Here is a 9,675-nt window from a genome sequence, read left to right as displayed (position 1 = left end):
TGGTGTCAAAATTTATTATAAAGCTACCATAATTAAGACACAGTGGTATTGGCACAGAGATAGACAAATAGACCAGTGGACCAGAATTAACAGTTCAGAAATAGGGCTTCACATATATGGTCAATTGATTTTTTGCAAAGGTGGGAAGGCAGTTCAATGGAGAAAGGACAATCTCTTCAACAGATGATAGTAGAACACTTGGACATCCATATGTAAAAAATGAACCTTGACTTATACCTGACACCTTATATAAAAATGAACTCAAAATGGATAATAAACCTAAATGTAAAGCTTACTGCTATAAAATTTCTAGAAGAAAACACAGGAGAATAGCCTTTTTAAAAAAAATATTTATTTATTTATTTGGTTACGTGGGGTCTTAGGTGTGGCAGGCGAGCTCCTTAGTTGTGGCATGCGAACTCTTAAGTTGCAGTATGCATGTGGGATCTAGTTCCCTGACCAGGGATCAAACCTGGGCCCCCTGCATTGGGAGCACAGAGTCTTATCCACTGCACCGCCAGGGAAGTCCCAGGAGAATAGCTTTGTGCCCCTAGGCAAAGATTACTTAGATCTGATACAAAAAGCATAACCTAGAAAAGAAAAAAGTGATCAATTGGACTTCGTAAAAATTAAGAAATTCTGCTCTTCAAAAGGCACTGTTAGGAGAATGAAAAGACAAGCTACAGACTGGGAGAAAATGTTTGCAAAACATGTATCTCCTAAAGGACTTGTATCCAGATCATATAAGGACTCTCAAACCTCAATGATAAGAAAACAACCCAATAAAGAATAGGCAAAATATTTGAAGAAACACATCAACAAACATAGAAATGGAAATAAGCCCATAAAATGGTACTCAGTATCACTAGTCCTTAGGGAAATGGAAAATAAAACCACAGTGAAATACACTAGACATCTGTTAGAATGGTTTAAAACAAAACGAACCTGTCAATGCCAAGTGCTGGCAAGGATGTGGAGCAACCGAGACTCTAAACATTGCTGTTGGGGATACAAAATGGTACAACCACTTTAAAAAACAGTTTGACCGTTTCTTATAAAGTTAAATGCACACTTACCACGTGACCCAACATTGCCATGCCTGGATATTTACACAAGTGAAATGAAAACTTACATTCACAGAAAATCTTATTTGCAAATGTTTACACTGACTTTTCCATAATCACCCCAAAGTGGAAACAACCAAAATATCTTTCAACTGTTAAATGGGGAAGCAAACCCTAGTACATCCACATGATGGAATACTATGCAGCAGTAAGAAGGAACAAACTAATAATAAAAGAAACAACATGGATGAGTCTTAAATGTAGGTATGTTAAGGAAGCCGGTTCCCAAAGCTATATGACTTATGACTCTATTTATATGACATTCTGGAAAAGGTGATATATAGGCACAAAAACATTGATGCTTGCTAGGAACTCTGGGTGACGGAGGAATTGACTCCAAATATGGACGAGGGAACTTTTTTGCATGACGGAACAGTTTTATATCTTGATGTGGTGGCTGCATGGTTGACAACATTTTGCAAAACTCCCGGAACTGTACACAGAAAGTGGTAAATGTTGCTCTCTATATATTATAACTAAAAAAAATGTCATGCTTGACTCAGTGAATATGGAACAAACCAGCTGACTACTGTCCATTAGGTTAATTATCTTGTCATTAATTCAGTTCTCTGCCTCCTCTAGCGTGTCTTTTCTGGCCATGGGTTTTCTCAGCATGTGCATCTCAGTCGAGCTGCTGTAGGGGCGGCAGCAGCTCGACTCCTTGGAATCAGCTAGCGTGCTCGCTGGTGCGCTCGGAAGGCTCCAGAGACGGCGTGCACGGGGAACATTTTCAGAACACCTCATCCTGTGGAAAGACGGGGCAATTAGGGAGCTCAAGTGCAGGGGGTGCCGAGCCATGGTAAGCGCCGTCGGGCCAACTAAAGCTCGCTGGGATACACGCAGAGCCGGGGACAGAGCCTCACCCGGTGCACGTGTGGCCAGACTGCCCTGGGGGTCCTCCCGGGGAAGAGTAAGGCGTGGGCCACGCTCCCCACTGTTGGCGTGGTGGGCTTGTAGCAGCTGACAAACACCTCACCTGAAATCGCCCCGTTCAGCTGGATGGAGTGCAATCTCACTTCTCCACACGCCCAGATCTATTACGGAGCACACCGTCTCCATCGCCGAGAGTGAACGGCCCGCATCCTTCCACATGGCTCTTCAGCCACAGGTGTGGCCGACGCTGCCGGGGCCCCGCCCATCTCCCCGAGGTCCTTGCCATCGCCGTACACGAGGACTGAGGATCACCGCCAGCTCCCCTGCCGCGCCCTCTGAGGGCACCCGGGCCACAGGAGCATGCATGGGTGGCTCTCACACGTGGCAGCCCAGAGCGATGGGAAATAACGCCCTCAGGGCTGTCGTCAGTCAAATGAGGCGGGTGGAGAAACAGCCCAGCTTCCTTGCCTCTAGGGTAGAACGACCTGAGCTTGTTCTGTACTGTCTCCCAAAGGGCCCCAGCCGGGACCAGGTGTCCACAGCGGCCTCTGACTGTGCCTTTGGTCACCTTCGTCCCCATGCCTGCCCGACTGAGCTGCCCTTTCCCTGACCAGTGTTTCTCGGGCCGAGCTCCCAAATAAAGCCCTTGCGCTCGAATCCTCTTGTCAGGGTTTGCTTCTGGGGCACCCAACCGAGGACACAGTCAAGACCACAGCTGAACGTCTCGTCCATCCCAGGACACAGTGGGCAGACGATACACCTCTCGACTGAGAGAGGGCTACCCGGCGATGTCAGCTTAGGGGCTGCGTTTGGATCCAGCTCGCGGTTTACGGAGCAGGGTAGTGGCGGGGTTCCTAACCAGGGGGGTGGTTTTGCCCCCGCAAGGCCTCTTGGGCAGTATCCTGAGCCATTCTGGGTTATCACAGCGCGGGATGAGTGCTGTTGGCATCTAGCGGGTAAGGCCGGGGATGCTGCTCAACATCCTACAGCGCACAGGAGAATGCGCCCTAACAAACGTCACTAGTGCCACGGCGCAGACGCGCTGGCCGCACTACAGCGCGACGCTCAGAAGACCCGGCTCGGGACACTTTTCTCACCTCTAAAAAGGGGGGGGGGGACTACTTCTTCACGCGAGTCTTGAAGTAAAGTAACTATAGAGCATGGGGTCAATCGTTCCGTCACTCTTGTGCCAACGCTGTGCCAAGTAGTGACCACGCTGGTGAGCAGACAAAGACGGAAAAGGCGTCGTGTCTGCCCTCTGAGAATCCGGAGGCTGCGTGTGGAGAACGGTGCAGACGCTCGATTCCCTTCCGATGTGAAGCCCGGCTCTGATACGTGTGGTACGTGTGCTTTGGCAGAACAGCGGAGACAAGGAGGCGAGCTCCTTGGAAGTCAGGAAGGGATATTTGAGGTGGTGGGTGGAGATGGGCAGGCGACTTAGCAGAGAGGGCACCGAGCCCGGCAGAGAGGGCACAGAGCCCGGCACAGAGCCCGGCACAGAGGGTACAGAGCCCGGCACAGAGCCGGGCACAGAGCCGGGCACAGAGCCGGGCACAGAGCCGGGCACAGAGCCCGGCACAGAGCCCGGCACAGAGGGTACAGAGCCCGGCACAGAGCCGGGCCTGTCGGTGCCTGGCGACTATGCTCGAGCACAGAAAGCAAAGGAAAGCGAGGAGAGGAAAGAGGTGGGGGAGGAGACAGGCGCCACGTGGTGAGGGGCCCCGTCCGCAGGGCTGGGGCAAGGTGAGCAAGCCAGGCAGCCAGGGCACCGGCCCTGTTGGGACCTGCACAAGCCGAGGGTGGCTGTCTCCTTCCACCCTACACCCTAGGCTGCTGCTTGCCTCACCCTCGTCCCAGCCCTCCTCCTGTGTCATGCCGAGAAGCTACGGGGCCTGCTCTGCAGCCTGGGAGCAGCCCCCAGAAATCCTGGACTTCTTTACTTTGTAGAAGGATAACCCGACTCAAACACAGGTCCACTGTGCCACTTCCCCTCCAACAGAATCGACATCAGGTCCCCAAGAAAGCAGAGCTTTCCCTTTCTAATTAGCCTCTCCACCGAAGCGGAATACTGCCCCAGACTGGTACCTTTTCAGACCCAACACACAGCAAATTTGCTGAGGACGGGAGGTGAACGGGATCATGGTTGGTGAGGAGCCTGCAAGAGCCTGGCAGGCAGCTGAGTTCATCTGTTCCAGTTGGAAGGATAGGCAGTGCTTCGAGTGAGGGTCAGAGCTCCTGTTCACCTCATTCAGTTGGGCTTGATTCAAGTTGGATATTTGGATGATTGGATAGCAAACTATGGTTTAACTATCCCGTCTTACACTGAGCCTAAAGGTGGCCATGTGGAGGGGAAAAGAGAGAGACAGGGAAGGATGCTTAAAAGAGCTAAGAAACTAAACCGATTTCAAGCCCCCCCCCCGCCCCCGAGGCATCCACAAGTACTCACATTGGCCTTTCGTATCCACGGGTTCCGCATTTGCGGTTTCGACCCACCACGGATCAAATATAATCAGATCTGCAGAGGGAGAACCAGGGATGGGGATACGGAGGGCCTGCTGTAAGGACTTGAGCATCTGAGGGTTTTAGCATCCCTGTGGGGGGGCGGGGCGGGTGTCCTGGACCCAATCACCCGCTGATACCGAGGGACGACTGTATACATTTGCCCAAAGACAACTGATATGCCAGGAGAAAAATTATTCTTGTCTATTCCTGAACGAGGGACATGTTTAAGGAACTCTTAGTCAAGGAGATTTTAATCCTATTTCAATAGACTGTATCTACTGTAATATGTAATTATCATAATTGCTATTGGTTAGAAAAACACATTTATTTTATAGTAGTCTGTAATTCAGGAATTTCACCAGTTTGTCTTGGATTCTTCTCACTTGTGACTTCACTGTGAATATTGTATTATCATTATGTCGACACCTAAACATCAAGAGATTCTTTAAAAACAAACAAAAACCAAAAACCGAAAAACACCTGTCCCCAAAGGCTGGCAGATTGCAAGGCAACAATATTAATGGAAAGCAATGGCCCATAAATTACCTAGGACTCAATCATACCACTCCATACCACCACTAGGACTGTAGCTATGGTCTACAGTTAGAGTAACCGTTTACACTGTACTGCCATCACCTGGAACAACAGTTCTCAACCCTGTCAGAGGCAAACCACCTTTTTTTTTTTTTTTTTTTTTTTTTTTGTCGTACGCGGGCCTCTCACTGTTGTGGCCTCTCCCGCTGCGGAGCACAGGCTCCGGACGCGCAGGCTCAGCAGCCACGGCTCACGGGCCAAGCGGCTCCGCGGCATGTGGGATCTTCCCGGACCGGGGCACCAACCCGTGTCCCCTGCATCGGCAGGCGGACTCTCAACCACTGCGCCACCAGGGAAGCCCCAAACCACCTTTTAAAACAAACAATTTAATCCTGAATGTAATTCTTAGACGATATAACGTACCTACCACATAACTTTGAAAAAGACTATAAAGCCCTTTCTGAAATACCTAGAGAAATAAAAGGTAAGTACTTCTGTAAAAGAATGTCACGTTACGTGCACATCTCTGTGAAAACCATTAGGCGGGAGATCACTGGAAGAATCAGTGACGAATGCTGATGCTTGCACCAAATACAGCGAGCCTCCACGTAGGCAAGGGCTATGTATGGGGACTCTTTGGGTGTGTTAAACTGGCGATGGACACCAGGAGCAGTCCTGCCACTGGGAACAAACAAGACATTCCCCAAACAGTGAATAATGCTTGGTGAAGGGATCGCCACGAAGTGACCACCTTTCATGACCTTCCCGGCAACTGCAGTACCACGAAAATTGGTGTGTACTAAAGCCTCAGCCCGAAATGATGATAGATTTTTTTTGTTGGCTGCTTGTGCTGTTCAAGGTTCTAAGAAAAGAAGGTGTGGCGAAGCCCAGCCCTTGGTGGAAGTGCGGGCCCCAGAACCAGAAGTGAGAGGGGGCGGGCCTGCGCCCAAGAGGCAATACAGAAGGCTGAGGCCTGAGCCTACGATCTGCGCAGGCGCACACACGGATGTGCGCGCCTGGGGGGATGTGCGGGGGCGTGGGGGCGTGGGGGGTGGGGAATCGCTTACATTCACATCCGGGCCATCTGCCGCAGCGTGAGGCGAGCGAGATCCAGCGCGGTGGCCGGTCGCACACCTTTAGGCCTTTCCCTAAATCGCAGGTATTTTGCGCACTGCTTCTTCGGGGGGCGGGTGTCTTGGTGTCCGTTTTCTGTTTGTTTGTTTTGCGGTACGCGGGCCTCTCACTGTTGTGGCCTCTCCCGCTGCGGAGCACAGGCTCCGGACGCGCAGGCCCGGCGGCCACGGCTCACGGGCCCGGCCGCTCCTCGGCAAGTGGGATCCTCCCGGACCGGGGCACAAACCCGTGTCGCCTGCATGGGCAGGCGGACTCTCAACCGCTGCGCCACCAGGGAAGCCCCTTGGTGTCCTTTTTGAGGTGAGGCTGGTCGCGCCAGTGTGGAGTGGCCGCGTTGGCAAGAAGGCTCGTCGATACTGCAGACAGGGTTTTCACCCGGTTCATCCGCTCACTTAGATTTTCTCTTCTCTTAGGGCCCCCATTTTGTACCGCAATGCAGCAGGCTCTGGAAAGAGCTTTGGATCGTGCGGAGTATGTCATTGCGAGTGCCCGACAGAGACCTCCGGAAAGGAAATACCCCTCTACTGGGGAGAAGTCTCTCTATGATAAACTTTATGACATTTATGTTGGAGAGTGTGAAAAAGAGCCTGAGGTTACGGAGGGATTAACAAGCAACGTGAACCTGTTGGAGAAGCTTCTTAGGAGAGAGTCGTTGCCGTGCTTGGTGGTCAACCTGTACCCAGGAAAGGAGGGCTATTCGCTGATGCTCAAAGGGGAAAATGGGTCCTCTTCGGAGAGCATCCGACTGCCCTATGAAGAAAGGGAATTGCTCGAATACTTGGATGCAGAAGAATTACCTCCTGTTTTAGTGAATCTCCTGGAAGAGTCTCAGGTTAACGTTTTTCATCGCGGGTGTGTCATAGCAGAAATACGGGACTACAGGCAGTCCAGCGACAGGGAACCTCCCCATTACCAAAGCAGGCATATTCTCTTACGTCCCACGATGCAGACTTTAGCCTGCGATGTAGAGGCCATAGCCAGCGATAATCATAATTGGACCCAGGAGGACAAACTTTTGCTTGAGAGCCAACTGATCTTAGCTACAGCTGAACCACTGTGTCTAGACCCTTGTGTATCAGTAGTGTGCACTGAAAACAGACTGCTCTATAACAGACAAAAGCTGAACACTCTTCCCATGAAAAGGAGCTTCAAGAGGTATTCTATGGCCTCTCTGAATAGGCAGCAGGAGCCGTCTTGTCCACCTCCTCCTGAGCTAAGAGACCCGACTTCCTGCAAAAAATTAAGAGAAAGTAAAACCGGTGGGGATTACGGCCTCAAAACTTTTAAAGCAGGAAGTTGTGTAGATACGTGGAAACAGAGACCCTGTGACTCGGCCGTACCTTCTCAAGTGGACGTGGAGAAACATGCTAAAGGGAAGAAGTCTGTCGGATATGATGATTCACAACCAACAGCCTGGCCAGTGCATGAGGCACAAGGTGGTCTTGCATGTGGATGTGAGGCTGGCTACCAGTCGCAGGCAACAAGGCTGACCGTCAGGCAGCTGACTGATAATTCACTTGCCTCTGGAAAAGGGTCCGGTACAGAAGCCACGTGGGAGAGACAGCTGTCTCGCCCCCACTCCTCCGCAGTTGACCATTCCTACAGTTTACTGCCCGGGACAAAGACTGATGCTGGGAGAGTGGTCAGTCGGCCCGGGACCAAGACTGATGCTGGGAGAGTGGTCAGACGGCCCGGGACAAAGACTGATGCTGGGAGAGTGGTCAGTCGGCCCGAGGAGTCGGTCCAGAAGAGTACCCAGTGTCCGGCGCAGATGTCACACGGCTCCAGTGGCTCAGCCGGTCTCAGGCAACCTTCTCCAGGGAAAGAACCAGAGCAGCCTAAGACTGGGTGGGTTCAGTCTTCAGTGCCCGGCAGAGGAGCCACACATCCACCTCCACCCATGAGACTTTCTTGGCGCTCAGGAAGGAGCTCCTGGGGTGACAGTCTCACTTCACAGCAGGCGGGCAGCTCTCAGGCACGTCCATCTCCTGGCCCTGCTCCTAAGCCACCAGGTCTTTCCCAGAAATCCTCTGTGGAGCTGAGCCCAGTTAGCACACTTCCTGCCACCGCCCTGTCCACTGTGGGCTCATCACGGATAACCCCGGGCGCCCGGGTCACGGTCATCTCCGTTGGCCTGAAGGTCAGCAGAGTAGTGGGCCCCAGTCGTGGAGGCCAGTCCTCGGGGAGAGGCTGTGCCACCAGGGCCCCAGCTCCCTGGGGGATCCAGCTGGGCCACCTGCCTGCAGGAGCGCCGCAGCCGCTGCCGCCGCTGCCTCCTCCTCCTCCTCCTCCTCTTCCTCCTCCTCTTCCTCCTCCTCTTCCTCCTCCTCTTCCTCCTCCTCTTCCTCCTCTTCCTCCTCCTCCTCCTCTTCCTCCTCCTCTTCCTCCTCCTCCTACTCTTCCTCCTCCTCCTCCTCCTCCCCCTCTCCCTCCCCCTCCCCCTGCTCCTCCTCCTCCTCCTCCTCCAGGAGGGGTTCAGCTGCTTTTGAAAGAAGCTTCGGATCTCAGGCCCTTTGCTGTGGGGCAGCTGCCCCGCGGTTCGCTCCTGTGGAGCAGCCAGCAGCGGGCCCCGCAGCCACACCTCTCCCAGCTGCGTCCCCCACAGTGGCCTCGCGCCCCGCCTCCTCGGCTGCTAACGTCCCAAGGTCTAGGGGCACAGAGTCCAGGGGTACAGGGTCCGGGGGTACAGGGTCCGGGGGCACAGGGTCCGGGGGCACAGGATCCAGGGAAACAGGGTCCGGTGGTACAGGGTCCGGGGGTACAGGGTCTGGGGGCACAGGGTCCGGGGGTACAGGTTCCGGGGGTACAGGGTCCAGGGTTACAGGGTCCGGGGGTACCGGGCCCGGGGCCACAGGCTTCCGGTTCACAGGGCGCCGCCGTTCCCAACACGGTCGTGCGTGCCCAGCAAGCTGTTCACCTCAGTGCCGTGGACGGTCTCCTGCAGCCCCGGGCGCTCGTGTTGTCCCCGCCGGGCTCTGGCCGGAGTCGCCCCGGCCTGAGCCCCCCGCAGCAGAGCGGCTGGGCCTGGGCGGCCCCGCGGCCGCAGGTGCGCATGACCCTGTACGTGTCCCGCCGCACCACCCACTCGGGCCCGCAGCCCAGCAGCCAGGCCACGGGGACCGCGGATAGAGGCCCGCCAGGTGCTCCCAAGCCCTGAGGCCTGGCTGATTTTCCCTCTTTTTGAAAACACAAGAGCAGCGACCAAGTGCATTGCGAGTTTCACCCGCATTTGGGGGTTTTGTAATGTGTCGCTCTTTTACGTTGTTAGACGTACACACTTTCTGCAGAGGCACAAGCCCGTGATTTTTACACAGAGACGGGGAAGTGCTTTCCTGAAGTGGCACGGTTTCGCAGAAGCCATCGCTTGGGCGGTGGCTGTTGACAAGTTGTTTTTATTGTGACGTTCCCAGGTGTATCCAGATCCAAACTAGGGTCAGTTTAAACTCCTGAAGCCTGTAATTTCTCTCAAGCAATACAACTGCAACACCAGTAAAGTCAAAATTAGTAG

At 53.6% G+C, this 9,675-nt stretch overlaps 1 pseudogene; it reads left to right on the top strand.

The window, feature by feature from the left end:
- The first annotated feature begins 6,600 nt into the window (after positions 1–6,600).
- On the top strand, positions 6,601–9,324 carry LOC131748210 (transcription factor SPT20 homolog pseudogene; annotated as a pseudogene).
- The last annotated feature ends 351 nt before the right edge of the window (positions 9,325–9,675 follow it).

Source organism: Kogia breviceps, chromosome X (assembly GCF_026419965.1).
Source record: "Kogia breviceps isolate mKogBre1 chromosome X, mKogBre1 haplotype 1, whole genome shotgun sequence".
NCBI lineage: Eukaryota > Metazoa > Chordata > Mammalia > Artiodactyla > Physeteridae > Kogia > Kogia breviceps.
This window is presented reverse-complemented; position numbering and strand designations above follow the sequence as displayed.